This window comes from Cupressus sempervirens, chromosome 1 (genome assembly GCF_028749045.1).
Source record: "Cupressus sempervirens isolate cs-2001-9-10 chromosome 1, ASM2874904v1, whole genome shotgun sequence".
NCBI lineage: Eukaryota > Viridiplantae > Streptophyta > Pinopsida > Cupressales > Cupressaceae > Cupressus > Cupressus sempervirens.
This window is the reverse complement of record NC_143118.1, coordinates 874,799,452-874,818,081: the sequence shown is the minus strand read 5'-3', so window position 1 is coordinate 874,818,081 and position 18,630 is coordinate 874,799,452.

Below are 18,630 nucleotides of genomic sequence, written 5' to 3'. Positions count from 1 at the left end.
CTTTGAAAATTATATAACATTGGGTAATACTTATCACAACTCAAAATAAGACACCATGATCATGGAGAGTTACTGTATTCTCAGAAAATACAAAGAAAATACATCAAAGAGTTGATATCAAGAAAAATTGGACTAAAAAATAGACTTATAGAACTAGACATTGTATGTTAAATCAGACCCTTTCTCTTGCTTTAGAATCTCACTTATATAGTGTGAGATGCAACAAGCTTTAGGCATAGAGAAATTGATAGCTATCCTTAAGACAAAAGTGATTTACAATGTTACTACCATAAAAGACAAAAAATAGTGCAACAAAAAAACTTCACAAAATATTCTCTTGCGTGGCCACCTTCTACTACACTTTTCATACTAAGAGGTTCATGATTGGTTTCAAAGTTGTTGGCATTCATCAGATGGTGTAGCCAATGAAATTTCACATGATGGATCTAATTTAAGTGTTTGTAAAGTGACTTCAACTCGAGAGTCTCCATCCATGTCATCATGCATAGTTAAAACAACAATTACATCTAATTTTCCTACTGCAATATCACCAATTTGGACTATTGTTCTTGTTACTGTAGTTAGTTGTTCTTCTTTGTCTTGTTTTTCTTATACTGATGTATTCGTTGCTTGCATCTCTTCTTGGCCCATTTCCTCATCATTAGTTTCTTTAGTTACTAATTTCTTTGAATGTACAAAATCTTTCATCTATTTATTGGAAGTTGTATCATCCGGCCAATCAAAACTCAAAACCTCTCATTGCTTCTTGATCACCAAGTCTCCTAGCTTATTAATTTCAAAAAAATCTTCTCTAATGGAGTTATAAAATAGTTTCACTTTAACAATTTCCTCAATGATCATTGCCCATAACAAATGCCCTTTTTCACTTATTACTCCATTTATTCTATGGCATAATAAAACATCTAATTCTTGACCCATTCCTCCTTCTCTTTTAGTTTATCTATTTTTTTAAGTACATGGGGGAAAAATTCAAAAATCTCAGCAAGATATTTTTGAAAAACAAATTATTATGTTCTTTTTAACTACAACTCTTTTTTCATCAAAATTAGATAAATCATTTGCCACATTAAAGGTTTTTTCTATATATGGACAAGATAGACAAATTACTGAAATCATCAAAAGGGTGACATCCTTGTCTCTGCTGCCCAATTTACTCATGATGGGTTTTAAACCCTCTTCACCACTCTTTATTTCAATCCACATGTCCATTATTTTTACCAATTGTTCATGAAAATTTTTCTTGATTTTATCTTCATACAAGTCATTTAATTCTACATGTAGGGCCCATAGTTTATTATTTTCTTCTTCAAATTCCTCAGCAATATAGAATTCTGGTCTTTGTGGAGTATCAAGCAATTCTACCAAGGGAGTTGACTTGAATGGCTCAAAAAGGGGGTGAAGATATGTAATTCGGGGTTGGCTTGATTCTCCCACTTTTCTTTTTCGTAGTTGCTTACCCATTTGAGCTACCTAAGCCTCTAATTGATGTATCCTATTTCCTCTCTCCCCATATGCTTTCATTATTTCTTCAAACTTGGCATTGAGCTCTAAGAATTTATTTCTATCCTTTTCAATAGCTACAACCCCAAAGACCATCATTTCCCTAGTCATTTTGGATACCTTTGCACTGTCTATCTCATCTACTATATAAACCATGAGGCTATGTGTATGCTCAACACTTGAAATTTTCTATATCCTAGTTTTTTCCCTTTTTTCAATGGACAATATCACCAATGCCTGGTAGTCATCACTATATTTAAATCCTCTATGTGCCTGCAAGACCTCTTCCTTAGTTTTAAACTAAGTACCCTTTGCCTTCATAATAGAATAAAACATCATAGCATTGGCTATGTCCCATTTAGGAAAGATTAAAAGTTTTGAGTCTTTTAATAGTTGCCTTCCCCCTTCAGGGGTTATTTGTGCAAATTCCTCCATGAAGTTATCTTTAACTTCCTCTTCAATTTCAAAGTCTAATTTATTAGGTTGCTCTACTTTTATTAATTTACACTTATTTTCAAAATTACCAATATTTCTCCTCCATAAAATTTGGGCAAAAGATCTAGTCTTTACAAAAATCTCATCATCAATAATTTTTTGGGAAGCTTGTGCTATCACAGGGTCTATTTCCTTACCTCTATAATCTTTAATTATAAGCTTGAATGATAGCATACAAGGTTCTTTAGGTACTCCTTCAATTTTAGCAATGGTGACCACAATGTCCCCTTCCCCTCCAATTTGTCTCAATTGTTCTCTCAAAAATGCTTCATCATCTATTGTTCTTGGAGTCTGGGTAGGTGAATATTCTTTAATGTGAGAAGATGATCCTTTCTCTAATCTTTGCTTCTTGGGAGCATGTGTGTTAGGTGAGCTTTTAGACCTTAGCCTTTTGCATTGAGGAATATATAGTACGTTATGGGCCACTATATACCTGGCTCTTTTCTACAATGTATACTACCGTGGGGTCACAATCATTCTGTTGGCTAGCCTCCTATCCACCTCAATAGCCTTGTCTAGGTATGCTTGTGTTATGATTTATTTCTTCTCATTTAGTGTTTGCATAATCCCAACAAAATTGTCCATTAATATATTTGTTTTCATACCCCAATACTTTATATCTGATAGGGGATCATAATTAGACTCAAAAGAATTTATCAATTCTAGGACTTTACTGTAAACTATCCATTTTTCTTTTGTAAGCTCTTGTTCTTATAATGAGAACTTATTTCTAATTATGTCCTTAGGAAAGTATAAAATTTTCTTCTAAATTTTGGCCTTACTCCTTTCTCTAAGGAGGTCATAAAATCCCTTTGAGTCTACAAAATAAGCATATGATTGAGCCATTTCATATCTATCTAGAAATTTCTCTAAATTTCTATGTCCCTTTTTAACGAAAACAAAATTATGAACAACAATAATTTGTGGAAAGAAACTACCTTTAGATTTACCTAGTAAATCTCTCTCCTCAACTGATCCAATTTTCCATAATAATTCAACAATCCCTACTTTCAATGACACTTGGTATGGTAGCACATGTGGCTTTCCCAAAAAGCCATAAACTCTAAAAATAATGGAAATTGCATATGGAATAATATTACTCCAATTGTGGCTCACCAATAGTCCTTTAGCATGGTCTTTATGTTAATTAGTTCTAGTAAAGGCTATGCTATCCTAGGATTGTCCCTTACTAACAACATTTTGAGCTTGGAAGAAAAGTATCTATCAAACCTAACAAAGCTAGCATCAATTACCTCCCATGTCATGCTTGCACTCCATAATTGCATAGGGAACCTCTCTCCATCTCTTTCTAATTCCAATTTCATCTTTTTAGAGAACAAGGTAACTCCTTTGTATAAACATATATACATCAACATGGAATACCATCAAAATAGCTTTTCAACCTTAGCCTTTTCTATTCCAATCAAACCATTATGAATTTTGTCAACCAAGTAAGTAGCAAAATCAATAATTGAACTCAGTCCATATTGAAAAGTCTGAGAAATAATAAGAACAATAAGCTTGGAATGTGATCTTGTTAATCCATACCAAAAATATTGCAAAGAGAAAAATACAAGGCCTATTCCCTAGGGTTGAAGTATTTTTTGAATAAGGGCTTGGGGATATTTTGTGTGACCAAGGGAAATGATCCAATTTTAAGAAAACGTTCTTGGAATGGTCCCCTCCTTAGATACATTCTCTGTGCATCATACCTACTTTGGAGGTCTTCCATATCTATCTATTCATGAATAGCCTAATTAGGGTTCAACTTAAAAACTTCTCTAATTAGTTCAGGTGAAACCCTAAAGAGATTATGACCCATATGATTCTTTACAATTCTAACAATTGAGTAATACTTCTTTGCCATCATTGCTATTAAATCATCATCAAAGGAAACTCCTGGAAAAACCAATCTTCCTATATTTAATTCCCACACATTATTTACTAGAGTATCTAAATTTCTTTCGCAAACTACTTTCAAAAAATCCCTAAACCTCCAATAAACACTTCTACATCTCTTAACCAGTTTGCCTTATCACAGAAACCCTCACTAACTTACAACCTAGGGCTTTTTGGAATAAGCTCCCTTCCCCTATCTATTTCATTCATATATTATGGCATTTTTTCTATGAAATCATCATGAACTTCTATCTTTAGGTAATAAACTTTTCCCCAAAAATCCTTTCATGGAGGCATTTTTAAATTTTACCCTAGTGTAATTACAATTTCACAATTTTTAGAAGTTTATATGACTTGCCTGCTTTGAGAAATGCTTCCCTTAGCTCTAGAAATATTTGTGCTATGATAATTCTATGATCTTATGGATCAAGAATGGAGAATTGGGAATTTTACTAAAGCATTAAGTTTGCACAAAGTGGCATTGATAGGAGTTAATGCTCTAACAATCACATTCTATATTGTACCATGAAATTTGAAAATCAACCATCAATTATCCAATATTAGACAACTTAATTTAAAATCAAAATAGCTGCATTAACCCATTTTTAGAAACTATCACACCTCAACATGGCACATTGCCACATTTCATAATGTTTGAGCACTTTCACAAAGCAGTGAAGAATCAATCATCAATCTTCTAAAGATTGACAATCATAAAAAATATTTCTATCTTTAAAAACACAAGCCCACTAGTACAATCACTTTTCCAACTTAGCAAACACATAGACCATCCCACTAATCATCCTGTTAAATATCACTATGCTTTTCCATCCTGGCATGACTAGACAACCTTCTGAGTAACTACCCCCACTAGTCTGCATGTCAAGTAGGCACTTCCCAACATTAGTTAAAGTTCAATCATCTTCATATTGTGGTAAAGCACCTTCTTTTGAAGATCAATGATGTTAGACATCTTACTTTTTTTATAACCCTATCAACAAGGTCATCCAATAGAATGATGCACTTAATCTAGCATGTCCTGATAGTCCCTAACTACTTCAACACCATTTTATCTAGGAGGCATGACATTACTGAGTACATGTAGAAAGTGGGTACTTTACCACATTAGTTAAAGTTAACTCCTATCGTAGATCTTTCAAAGATTGATGATGCAATGTCATGATACAAAAGGTAACTCCTTCATTCAACTTGATCAATGAGATTGCTCACAATTCTAACATGCTTTGAAAACCCCTAACAACTTCTAAAAAGCTTTGACATCATCTAGTTTTTTTTGTAGCACATTAAAGGGTCTATGTCACCAAATGCTATGTGGAAATTAGGAACTTTCTTGCATTTGCTAAAGGTCAAGAAAATTCATGTTATAGGCAAGTACTCATCATTAATCATGGGAAAATCAATGGTTAGTAAAAAATAAACTACAGTGGTTAAAACACTTCGTAGAGTGTTAAGAAAATGACAAAGGTGAAACCATAGTTAAGGAAAGGTTTAAAATAAAGGGATTTTTAAATTCTAGAAAACTAATCTTAAAAATAGATATGGGAAAAGATAAAAATAAAACTTTAGGTTAACAATCTCCTGCATAATTTTTATAAAATTCTCTTTGTGAAATTTTGAAAAGCTAGGGCACATAACAAGGATTTGGTTAAATTATTAATAATTTCACCTAGGGTTTTGACACATCTCACAACTGTATAACATGGGACTAATGGATTTTTCACTACAAAGTGTGACAAAAATATATAGTGAAAAACTAGGCCAACATCATGCATGGAAAATTTTGATGAGGTTACATCTAGTAGGAATTGAAGATGGTACAATACATTTTGTGGATAATGAATATGTGGAGATAATAGTTCTTCCTCTAAAAAATCAACAACCAAAAGGGAAGAATGAACACAACCAAGCTATGTTGGAGATTTCATTAGCCCTAAGATACACTGAGTTTGATGACATAAAAGACTATAAATTTTCAAAGGAAATGTGAGATACACTGTAGATCATCTAGACACAAAAATGTCTTGAGGGAAAAATCAGAGACCTTGAGAGGTAAGTTTGATGGAATGAAAATGATGGAAGGTGAGAATATAGTCTAGTATTGTGGATGAATCAAAGAGGTTGTAAATTCTATAAGAGGAGCAAATGGAAAGATTGATGATGAGAGTGTTGGGTACAATTAAATAATTGTGTGTTTTCTTTGATGTTACACAAATATCATAATCATTATCAGTCAGTATATGCCAAGTTCACTCAGGTAGTGAAGACAGTTCTCAATGTCTATTGAGTGTTTCTATGTTTACCTAATTTAAAAGGCAGTTTCTATCAAGTTCATTCAGGCATTGAAGGAAAAGTTGCAAAAAGCAAGTGTTAGCCAAGCTTACTTAGGTAACAAAGGAAAGTTGGATGGAACTAGTGCTAACTGAGCTCACTTTATTGCCAAAAGGATTTTTGTAAGTTTGCAATGTTAACCAAGCTTTTGTTGGTTAATGAAGGAAATCATTTTAGAGTTAGTTTCTACCAAGCACGGTCAGCTAATGAAGGATTTTCTTATTTTGTTGCATTAAGCTTAATTGAGTTATCTATTAATCCCATCCGACTAAGGTGATGAATATTGATTATTGTAAGTTGTATTTGAGTAGACTTGAAAAAGTAGAAGGTATAAGTATAAGGTCAAGTTGTGATTTCAAAGTGTGCAAATTATGGTGATGTAATTGAAGATCTACTAATGAGTAGAGGAAGTGAATTTGAAGGATAAGAAAAATATCCTTGTGGTGCAGAAAAACTATATTCAATCAAGAAGGATCAAGTACAAGCCAAAATAAAGATCTAAAATTAATAAATTAGTTGCATTCAAATTAGGCCATCTCATTGTTACTCTCTAAACATTGTAGTAGTGATCTAAATCTCCCAATAGAGTTGGCTTAACAACTATTTACAAATCCTCTAATAAGATGGCAATTCCATTGAATTGTTCTCAAGACCTCTAACCAGGCCACTCCTAACAGGGTGATTAAATCCTTTAATAGGGTCACACCTAACAGTATTTTTTGTAACCTTTAATAGGATTGGCTCCTAACAAGGCTAACTTCAAAGAGTGAAATTCAATAACTAGTTGCTATTGGTGGTTTTTTTCCAAATTGGGTTTCCACATTAAATCCTGGTGTAAAAAGTGTTCATGGTATTTTCTTTATGTGTTTACAACTAAGTTAAAGGAATGGTAATCATAGATAACTTATAATAGTTTATATGTTAATCTTTTACTGAGCTAATCCAGTTATTACCGAGTTTCATCATTCTGTGTGTTTATTAAGCTTCAACAGTATTCAATTATTTGTTTGCATTTTGTACTAACATATAAGGGATCTGGGATTTATTTTTGTAGTAACTATTTCGCCCCTCCTCTCTCAGTTACTCTTACATTTTCAATAGAGACTACAATCAACAAGGTATTTAGAACTCTACTTCCTATTTATGTTATTAAGGTTTCTGTAATATAATAATTGAGATGTCTTCTTGGTGATAACCTAAATTTGGAAGGTGTGATTGGTAGGCCTACTACTTTTGAGATGTAAATTTTTTATAATTTCATCTCTACCATTGCTGAATCTACTTTTAAATTACAATTGGTCCTTAGTAAGAAAGGAAAAGGAAAATGTGTGAAAGGTGACAATTATGTTTCTAAATATCAACTTGATAAGCTTGAAGCATTGATGGCTAGGAGGCTTCCAAGAGGTAGAGGAAAATACAAAGATAAACTTCCTATAATATGTTTTTCATGTAACAAATTTGTTCATATTTTTGTAAGATGTCATGATAGAGAAGAAAAGGATCAAATAAGGGAAAATGAATAAAAAGGAAAAAGATATAACAAAGACAATAAGAGAATCAAGGAATATAAAGATAAAGGTAAGAAATCTTGTTACATTACTAAAGAAGAAATTGATAATGAATCTAAAATTAATGAAGAATTTGTCTATATTGCTATGAAGAAAGATTTTGATGAAGATGAGAAAATTACATTAATCTCATATGTGAGTAAAGGTGATATATGGATAGTTGATAATGGTTGTTCACATCACATGACTGGTGATAAAATTAAATTTGAAACTATGGAACCATACAAAGGTAGTTGTGTTAAGTTTGGTAATGATGCATAATGCCTTGTGAAAGGTAAAATATCAATACAATTGACTAATAAGATCAAGTGTGACAATGTTTATTTAGTTAAAAAACTTAACTATTTATTTTTTAGTGTTTCACAGTTGAGTAAATTAGAATACAAGGTTGAATTCCATCACAAGAAGACAAAGATATTTGATGTTTATGATGAACTAATTGGAAGTGGTGATCAAATAAAAGGTAACTTTTTCTATGAGACATGTTTGTTTGCACATTATGAAGATATATGGTTATGGCATAATAGGTTATTTCATGTGAACTTTGACAATTTGGTAACCATTAGTAAGATGAAAAAAGAGGTTTTCCAAATTTGAAGAAACCTGATAATGTTGTTGGTATCTCTAACCATCATTGTCTATTAGTGTCAACCACTTAGTCATTTACAAGGTAGAGTTAGATGGTCATCACTGTGACAAAGCTACTCTATATAGGCCGAGTAATGTACATAAGAAAGTATCTACTAATCTCTATAGGAACTAAGTAAGTTTATGGTCACTGAGTATTTTCTATATGAGCTAAGCTAAAAAATAACTAAGCAAGTTTCAAGCATTCAAGTCCTAAGTGACATAGTATGTGTCAAGCACTATACAAATTGAGAAACATCAATGTTGAGTGTTAGAAAATAGTAAAGGTCAAGCAATGTAGAGTTTAAAAAATAGTTAAGAATGGAACAAATTTTGAGGTAACACATTTTTTGAGCCAATACAGAAGGAACTTTTGTTATTTGTAGAGGATTTTATATAGAGTTTTATAAGTGGATGACGCGGATTACATATCCCTATATATAGTTTGATCAATGTTTTAGATGAAAAGGCTATTATGGAACCATCCAAAAAACCCTTTATGAAACTCTTTAAATAGATAAGATATTAACATAGATTAGAGAGTGTGTGAGTGTGGCATAGAGATGAGAAGATAAGTATATGCATGAAAATAAGGAGTAATATGCAAGTGAAGGATCAAGATTAGATAAGAAGTCACTGAAAGGGTTCTATTATCACTTTACAGAGAAAGCAACCTATTCATAGTAGTGAAGTGAAAGTGGAAGAAAAATTTATCAGATTAGAAGAGAGGACTAGTTAGTAAGGAGGAGACTCAAAATCATCTTACATAGAAAACTAAGACTCGGGTACTGAATCAATTCTAACTGACTTGAATAAGGGTAAATCTCTTAATAGAGTGGTCTTAACATATCTTTGTAAAACTCATAACCGAGTCCTTACCTTTTTTTAAGTTTTAAATCCATTAACAAGTGAGAACTAGCAGTCTCTTAAGCTTTTAACAAGGTAGACCACTCATAGGGTAGATCATATTTTATGATCAAACATTATAACTATAATAGGTTAACTCTATTACTATAGTAGTGAAGATTTGTGGGTGTCATCCCTGCCCTAGTTTTACCTTCACCTTGGAGGGTTTTTGGGTAAAAAATATTGTATTATGTGTTTATTTTTATGCATGTTATAGATTAGATTTACATGAAACCAAAATTTCATTATTACAAGTTTTGCATACACAAGATAACTAGTGAATTTGTGAATGAATTGGTGAAAGTTATAAAGTGCTTAAGATTATGATTCACCCCACCCCCCCCTCTAAGTATCATGTTTATCTTATTTATACCCCCATTAGTCAAAAATTGGTATTAGAGCATTGGTTCTTTGAAATAAAGCAATAGCTTGAAGACTAGATCTTGGAGATGGAGCTTTCAAATTGGACAAGGTTATTGACAATCAGGTGATTTAAATCCAACTCATACTACAAAAACTTGAGAAAGAAAGACAAGATGTAAAGGATTCCCTACAAAGGAGAAAATAAATTGCTGTCCAAATAAAACAATTTTCTTATGAAGAAGTTGAGACTAAAGGGCTATTTGAATCAATCAATCCAAATGGCAAAGCATCTACAAATCTACTTATAAAGATAAAAGTCTTGAATGAAGAAATAAGAGTACTAAATAGAGAAAATGAAATCCAATCAGTAATATTATGTGAAGTAACCAAAGAAAAGAAGAAACCTAAAGAAGACAAAAGAGTAATGGCTACCAAACTTGAAGAAAGGATGTCAAATGTATAGAAGCCCACAAACACACAAGTGGACATAACAAATTTACTAATGCTTGAAAATTAGAAATTGAATCACAAGGATGTGGAAATTGCAAATCTCAAATCAAAAAAGGACATATCAAATAAATGACTAAAAATTGAGAAAGAATCTATGGAGAAATTCAACAAACTTAAAGAGGCAATGAAGTACTTTGAAGAACTTATGAAGTCAGCTAGCTATTTTGATGGATTAGGACATTCATGCACTAAACAAGGAGAATCATCCATGACTAGAGAGCTAAGGAACGCAAAACCAAAGGACAAAGCAACATGTTATCTGTTGACATTCCAATCATGTTTTTTATTAGTGTCATACACTTTTTTAGATTGTGAGTTCATACCAAGCATATGGTATAGTTAAAAATGTTAACCAAGCATTTCAATTTTTATTGAGTTCTACAATTACTACTGAGTCCCATGGACATATTTCAATTTGAATCGAGCAATTACTATAGAGTTGAAGATCAGCAGTGTAAACTGAGCATTTCAATGTATGCTAAGTTTCTAGTGTAAATCGAGTTGTACAATGTTTATCAAGTTTGCAATTGATGTGATGTGAGTCTAGTGTTAACTGAGCTACTCAATGTCAACCAAGAGACTTAATTTATTGAGCTATATAGTGTAAATCAAGTGATTTAGTTTATATGTTGAGTTTTATAGTATTTACCAAGTCACCAGTATAGACCGAGTTTAAGACTACTTGGAAGTGATCAGTACAAACTGAGCTTTACATCTATCAAGTACATGATGATGTTGAGCATTGATAGTGGATATTGAGTATCAAAACTTCACCAAGTCAATCTTTAGAGCCCAAGTTTCTATAATTTGGTCTACTTTGTAATATTTGAGTAAACTTGTATTGTGGCTAACTTTGTAATTATGTAATTGGATTGATATATGTGTAATGTATTGTATCACATCCAAAGTGTGTAAGGAATCGAAAAGGAAGTACTGTAAGTATAAATGAGTAGAAAAGTAAATTTCAAAGGCTACAATAGTATAAGGAGCAAGAAAGATTCATCTATCATAGCAAGTTGATTTGTACTCTCAGAGGAATCTCATTCAACAAACCAAGTTGCAGACCAGAGATCAACTAATATTTCATCCTAACAAGTGGATTAGTTAAATCATTTAACAAGGTAGGCCTAACAGTCTTATGTAAATCTCTTTATTGAGTGCATACTTCATTGTATGTTTGTAAATCCTTTCACAAGGTGGACCTAGCAGTCCTTATTGCTCTTAACAGGGCAGATCATCAAAAGTGATCATTGTAAGCCTTAACATGATAACTTTATACTGTAGTACTAAAGCTTGTGGGTATTGTTGTGGTGTCCACAACACACGCCCCATTCCTCACTAGGAATGGGGACCCCTTACTTTTTTCGATTCCTAGACTCATATTTTGAGAGTTGGGAGAAGAAATTTTTGTTAGAGTTGGAATTTTAAAATAAAAAATTTGAAAAATTAAAAAAAAATTATATATATATATGTATATATATAATTGAATAAACACAAAAAAAATTAAAATAATAATAAAAAAAAAAAAAACCAAACGTGCATGCCACAAAGGGTTACGCGCACACTGTCAAGGGCAGTTTGCGTGCCCGAGCACTGCGTGGGCATCATCAAGGGTAGCATGCACCCAAGTACTGCACCACCAAGGGTAGCGCATGCGTCCAAGCACCATGTGTGACACCAAAAAGGGCCACTCATGCATGTGCCAAAGGGCACTATGTGTATATGAGCAATGTTAGTATGCTAATAGAAACCAATTTTAAATAAAGCTTCTACAAACCAAACAAAATTCATAAACTTCAAGATAGACTAAGATGAGCTCTCAATTGAGAATATGAGCCATTAATGGGCTCTCTCAATGAGAAGCTCTCTTGTTGAGTAGCTTTGTCTAAATAGATAGGATGTATGCTCAAGCTTTATGCTTCCAAAGGCTTCAATGGATGATTGTGGTTTTTTGGTGTGGATAGATGGCTTTAGTATGGATTTGGATCTCAAAAAAGCATTATAACTTTACTTCATGGATTGTGTTATTTTGCAAAGGGGAAGGATCCAATTTATAGGCAAGAGGCTTGAGGGATTGAGGGCTAAGATGCAAGGATGGGAAAAAGCTCATGGAGGGCTTAGATTGCATGAGAGGAGAGCACATGGATTGTGCTTCCTTACAACCAATCAAGGAATGCCACATGTCACATGGTGAGAGGATGGAGGAAAGGGGAAGGATGAGTCAACAAAGGAGGCTCAAGGGATAAAATCTTCATAAAGACCCTCATAATGACTTGTAAGAGCAATAAAAGGGCTTGTAAGAGTCATTTATGACCTAGTGGACTTCATAAAGTTTTATGGTTGAGATATTTTGAGGGTGATGAGAGCAATTTAGACTTGGACTTGATTAGGAAGGTTTTAAGCTTTTTTAGGCTTGTGCAAATGATTAGAGGATGGATTAGGATGGTTTAGGATTAGCTTAGGGATAGGCAAGTGGATGGCATTTAATGAGGGTGGGTGAAGGAGGAGATATTTGTTAACTTTGGCTTGGGTTAGTAAGTTTTAACCCATGTTTAGGGAATGTGACAAGGTTAGGAGGGGATTAGGATTAGGTTTAAAGACATCTTCTAGAAGAGTCTAGACTTTGGATGAGGATAAAGACTTTCTAGAATAGTCTAGAATTTCCTAGGATAAGGATGAAGACTTTCTAGAAGAGTCTAGAACTTCTTAGGATGAGGATAAATTAGATTTTTAGGAAATAAATAAAGTTTTATTTATTTCAAGGGTTTGGGTTGAGGAGATATTTATTAAAACTTTTTAAATAAACATGAGGATTAATATTTAATCTTAATTAAATATTTTGAGTTGGGATTAGGGGTAGGAAATGATGGGATTAGCCTTTAATTAAAATTAAAGAAGGATTAGAAGATTTTTGAAGAGGTTAGTGGTCTTAAGGAAATTGGCCAAGTTTTGGGCAAAAAATAATTTTTTTATTTATTTTGGATTTTTTGGTCAATTTATTAATTAAATAATTAATAAATAAGGAAATAATGTTTAAATAAGATTTAAACATTTTTGGGAGGAATTCTTTAATTAAATATTTTTAATTAAGATAAAGGGATTTAATGGCATAAAAATAAATAAATTAATTAAATAATTAATTAATTAATAAATGATGATGTCATCAAGACTTTTTTTCAAAAAATAAAAATACTTTATTTTTTAAAGGATTTTTAGGTGTCTACACTATGCACTGTGGCATCACAAAGGGCCGCACACGTGCTCCCAAGGGCTGTGCGCACCAAAGGGCCCTGCACCCACCAAAAAGGGCTAGGCACACCATAACACATCAGATGCTCACCTACACACACCGTGCATGCAAAAAGGCACCATGCACATTTCAAACATGCACACACTTCATATGCACCACACACATGCTTCAAATGTACCGCGTATGCCACAATGCGCTACACAACTAGTTTTTAGAGTTTTTTATTCTAGTGTCATTAGGTTGTGTCTTAATTAAGCATTTTTATCTCTCCAGACTAATGTTTGCTTCTTTTTTCTGGTAAAAAAGGTATCCTTAACTTTTTGGGGTCATAACTTTTGACTTGGAGCTTGGAATTTAGAACTGCTTACACCATTGGAAAGAAGAACTGAAGATCTAATTTCAATCCCTAAAATAGTGAGTCTTTGGCTACCCAATTTAAGGGATCGACGAAGGTTTCAACTTGAAAATTTGAGCAGAAGACCTCCGAAAAAGCCATTAAAAATTTCTTAGAAAAATTTGCAAAAATAAATTAAAAAGTTTCAAACATTTGATCATTTTGATCACTTAGTTTCTTGCCGGGAAGGATAGGGCAGTTGGAGAGAAGACATAGGTCGAAGATACAGAGGTTGGACACATGAAGTGGAATAGGTTCCTCATCTTATGTAGCTATTAATGGCAAGATTCAACACAGGTGCCTTAGGATTTTAGATTGAAGAAGCTGAAGTAGTTCAAGTTTATGGAAGCGATTGGCTATAAAGAGGGTATAAATCATCAAAAATGGGCAAAGAATATATATATAAAAGATCTAAAAACCCCATTTGAGAAAAAACTAGAAACTATTTTAAAAATTAACAACTTTGATTTTTTGGTGATTTGAGCTATCGAGGTGCACAACTTCATAGGTATGCAGCTCCACATTTTTGAGCTCCGTAGGTCTGTAGCTTCACATTTTCATGTAGCTCCACATTTTTGAGCTCCACAACTTTGTAGATCTGCATTTTTGAGCTCCGCAGCTCCACAATTCAAAGGTGCACTGACAGTTGACTGCGAGTTCCAAAAATAGCACTTTCCATGCATCAAGAGCACATTCTGATGACAAGTTAACTTCGAAACACACTTAGTGAAGGGCCAACTTCTATTTTTGATACCTCCATGCACTTTCACTTTGACTAATGGATTCCTCCTACTTTTTCTCTCATGCTTTCTTTGTTTTGACATGTAAAGGGCTCATGCATCCAAATAATGAGTAAAATATGAATGGAGTCCTTCTAAGCACTAGATTAGTTGATAGCCTATAAATATTTAGTTTATTTTTATTGTTAAAAGAATTTTATTGCATGAAAGACATCTCTCACTCTCAACATAAATTGAGGGGATGATTTCTTATAAATACCCAATTGTAAAATATAAAAAAGGCGGCTGTTATTATGCAATAAAATTATGCTTTTGGTGCTCGCATTTGGAGTGCAGTTATTCTTGCCTAACTGTGTCATTATTTTGTGAATTTTATTCATGAGATTTTGATTGAGCCAAAGGTTTATTGCATTGTTTTTGGTTGTGCGATCTTTTAGTTTTGGTGTTTGCTATAGATATATGAATTCTGCTAATGTAACGAGCTTGAGAAGAGATCACCCGATTGTGTTCACATAGCTTTTTGTCTCACATGAGTGCACTTTCCATGGCCTTGCAATTTGATGAAGAGTGAAATATCATTCAATTTTTTAAAGTTTCTCACCGACGATTGCATTAGTGGATTCTAGGAAGTGTTGCTCCTCTTTTCATTGGTTTCCTACTGATTTCTTCGAATGCTTAATTTGCAACATGTTGTGTTCTGTAGCTTATGTCTATTTAGGAATTTCAATTTCAAGTCATTTGATTTCATGTTATTTTTCTTTCAGTTTCATTATTTTCTTTGCTAACCCCTTGTTAGAATAGGACCTCATAGTAGCTGTATTGTTAGAGTTACATTCATTGAAAAATAAAAAATACAAAAATATTGTTCTTTTGGTGTGATATTTTGAGACAGTGGACAAATTTACTTTGATTATGAGATAAAAGAGTTTTAGAACCAAAAAAGGCCTCCTTGTGAACACTCACATTTATCTTCTACTAAGCAGATTTTGGTATGTCGCAAGACAAATACTGAACCTTAGAGTGGATCCTTAAAAAGATTTGCTTTTCAAGAGAGGAATTATGCAATGGATTCCTACCGTTGACCTCATGCAAAATGAATGCCCAACAATTATCATCCCCACCCTAGTATTACTTTCTATTTGAAAGGTTTTTGGGTCACCAAATCTTGTGTTAATGTGTTGTGTATGCTTTCATGTTTTTTCAATTTCTCATGCATGTAGTTAGATCAAAATTCATGTAAAGGCTTAATTGCTAATTGTAAAAAAGTTTTAGAAGTTATCGATTCACCCCTCCCCTCTTAGTAACTTAGCCTGTCATAATATTTCCAACAATTGGCATTAGAGAATTATGATTCTTAGTGAAAATTTTAATACCTTGAGCAAAGATCAAAGGCAATGGAGGTATTCAAACTTGACAAAGCTTTTGACAATGAGAAGATAGATTTGGAATTGGCCATTGGATAACTCAAGAAAGTAAAAGAGAAACTCTCCCAATCCCTAAAAAGAAGAAAAGATCTTTCAATCTAGATGAATGATTCACTCTATATTGAAGAAATAATTAAAGACATCATTCCAAGAAATTTAGATGAAGCTAATGAAGCAATCAGAGAACTATTTGAAAAGAATAGTACTTTTTAAAAAGAAATGAGAAAACTAAGAAGAGAGTAAGAAATTTAGTCAGTGAGATTGTGTGAAGTCATGGAAGAGAAAAATAAGATAAGAGAAGAGATAGAAGGAAAGAACAATGAAATTTAGCACCTATCCCTTCAGCAAGTAGACTTCATTGATCAACTCACCAATACAAATGAAGAAATCATGAACTTAAGATTAGAGAATGAAAGATTGTAGAATGATTTAAAAAATTGAAAGTCAAACCAATGAAAGAATGTTGAAATCCCAAGAAAACATGAATTAGTTGAATGAACAAAGTCACTTTAGGCAAAAGGGAAAAGTAGGAATTGGATATATAGAAGAAGGAGAATCATCTAAGCAAGGAGCTCAAAGGAACCAAAAACTAACTTGTAGTCATTGCGGTAAGATAGATCATATTTGAAAAAAATGTTGGAGAAAAGGGAAAGAAAAATTAAATGGAAAATGCTACAATTATAATTAACATGGTCATAGAGAAAATGAATGCAAGGAGAAACTAAGATTTGAAGGAAAATGTCACAAATGTAAGAAGCATGGGCACAATTCATCAAAATACATAACCAAGATATTAAATCTAGCAGAATAAATTGTGAAAGCTATATTTGGTTGGGACTATAACACTTGGTGTAGATGTCATTACTATGGAGAATTTGGACACATTGGAATGAACTATGTAAAACATCACATGAGGAAAAGAGATGCTACCAATAGATGTTTTATCTATATAGAACTTGGTTACCTTGCCAAGAACTGTATATATACTAGAAGAATAGAAGATGAAAAGATGACAAAAGCTAATAACATCAAAAAATAAATGAGACAACAATGGGTTCCAAAGTCTACTGAGAATACAAGCCCTAGCAATGATAATCAAGTCACTCAAGAATTAGGTGACTCCACCATTTCAACTTGATTTCTTAATGGAGAACTAGAACTTGGCTACTAAAGAAGACATCTAAATAAGTTCTAGTTGATAGGGAAAAAGATCCATATCAGCATTCAATATGCAAATGGATCACCGAGTAAAAGGTACTAGTTACTACTAATTTACCTTCCTTACCAAGTGAGGTTGGGTCATATACTCTATCAAGCAAGGTTGAGAGTAACTGAATCCTACATGGCTACTGAATGATGGAAGACTTTACCAAGTAATCAATGTAAGAAAAGGGGATGATAGTCAATCAAATTCATATAACTTTTGTACTAGGCATTTATGGAAAAAATTGATAAAAGGAATGAAAACGAAGTCATTTCTACCATGAATTTTAGAGAGAAAATTGTGCAAAGTGATCTTCAAAAGAATTCAAGCAAGTTGATAAAATTGTTGTCAAAATTTTTGAATTCTCTCAAATCCTACCAAGTGAAGATGATAGCTACCAGTGGCAAGGGAAAGCGAGGGCTAGACATGTTAGTTTGTGGTGTAGAATGGAAGGCATCAAACTTCAAGCTCAGTCCTATAGTTGTTGAAACCCTAGATCCAAGTGGAGTGCAGTCACAAATCCCTCGTAAGGTACTATTAATCAATGACATCCATTCTCATTTTAAATGTGCAATTCAAGATATTGGCACCCTAGAAATGGATGGATGTTTAAAGAAGTTATGTGTTGATGGAATTTTGAAACCTGAGCATCAACATCTCGAAGCCAAAGGATTAACCCATATTCCTCACATACTGTGTGATTTCTAAGTCAAATGGATTAGGTATATTCTTAGTCATGTTCACAATGGATAGTTGTGGTTGGAGCAACCTATTTTTATTACCAAGAAGATGATCCATAGGATCACTAGTCTCCCTATGTTGGCTAAAGAAAAAACAACTAAAACCCTAGGTCGAGTCAAACTGGAGAAGAAACCCCTAGCCAAGTGGGATAGTAGGGGAATGAAGATTAGCAATATTTCTAACATCGAGTTGAAGTTTGAAATTCATGTCATCACACACAAGATCTACAATTCGAGTGGGTTGAATAGTGTGTCATGCAAAGTAGTTGACTTAGCATACAAAGTAATCAAGAACAACCTTTCTCTTGACCTTGTTGAGCTACTGTTGAATCAATTCAAAAATAACATGGAGAGCATTAGGATATAAAATAATAATCCATGTAAGTTTGGCTCTCTATTGAAATGTTTATTCTTTTATGTTTAGAAATTCTTTCCATCAAAAGGCACTATTGTTTCAAGGAAAGATATGCTAGTACTCTATCAAATTAATAAATACATTACTAAGATGGGAGAAAATTATACTAATATTATGGATAATTATTTTGATGCTTTCAAGGAGAAAATTAATAATAGATTTTGAATCCCCAAGAAACTAGTTGAGGATTATAAGGATGATTTATGTTTTATGGTGGATAGTGAT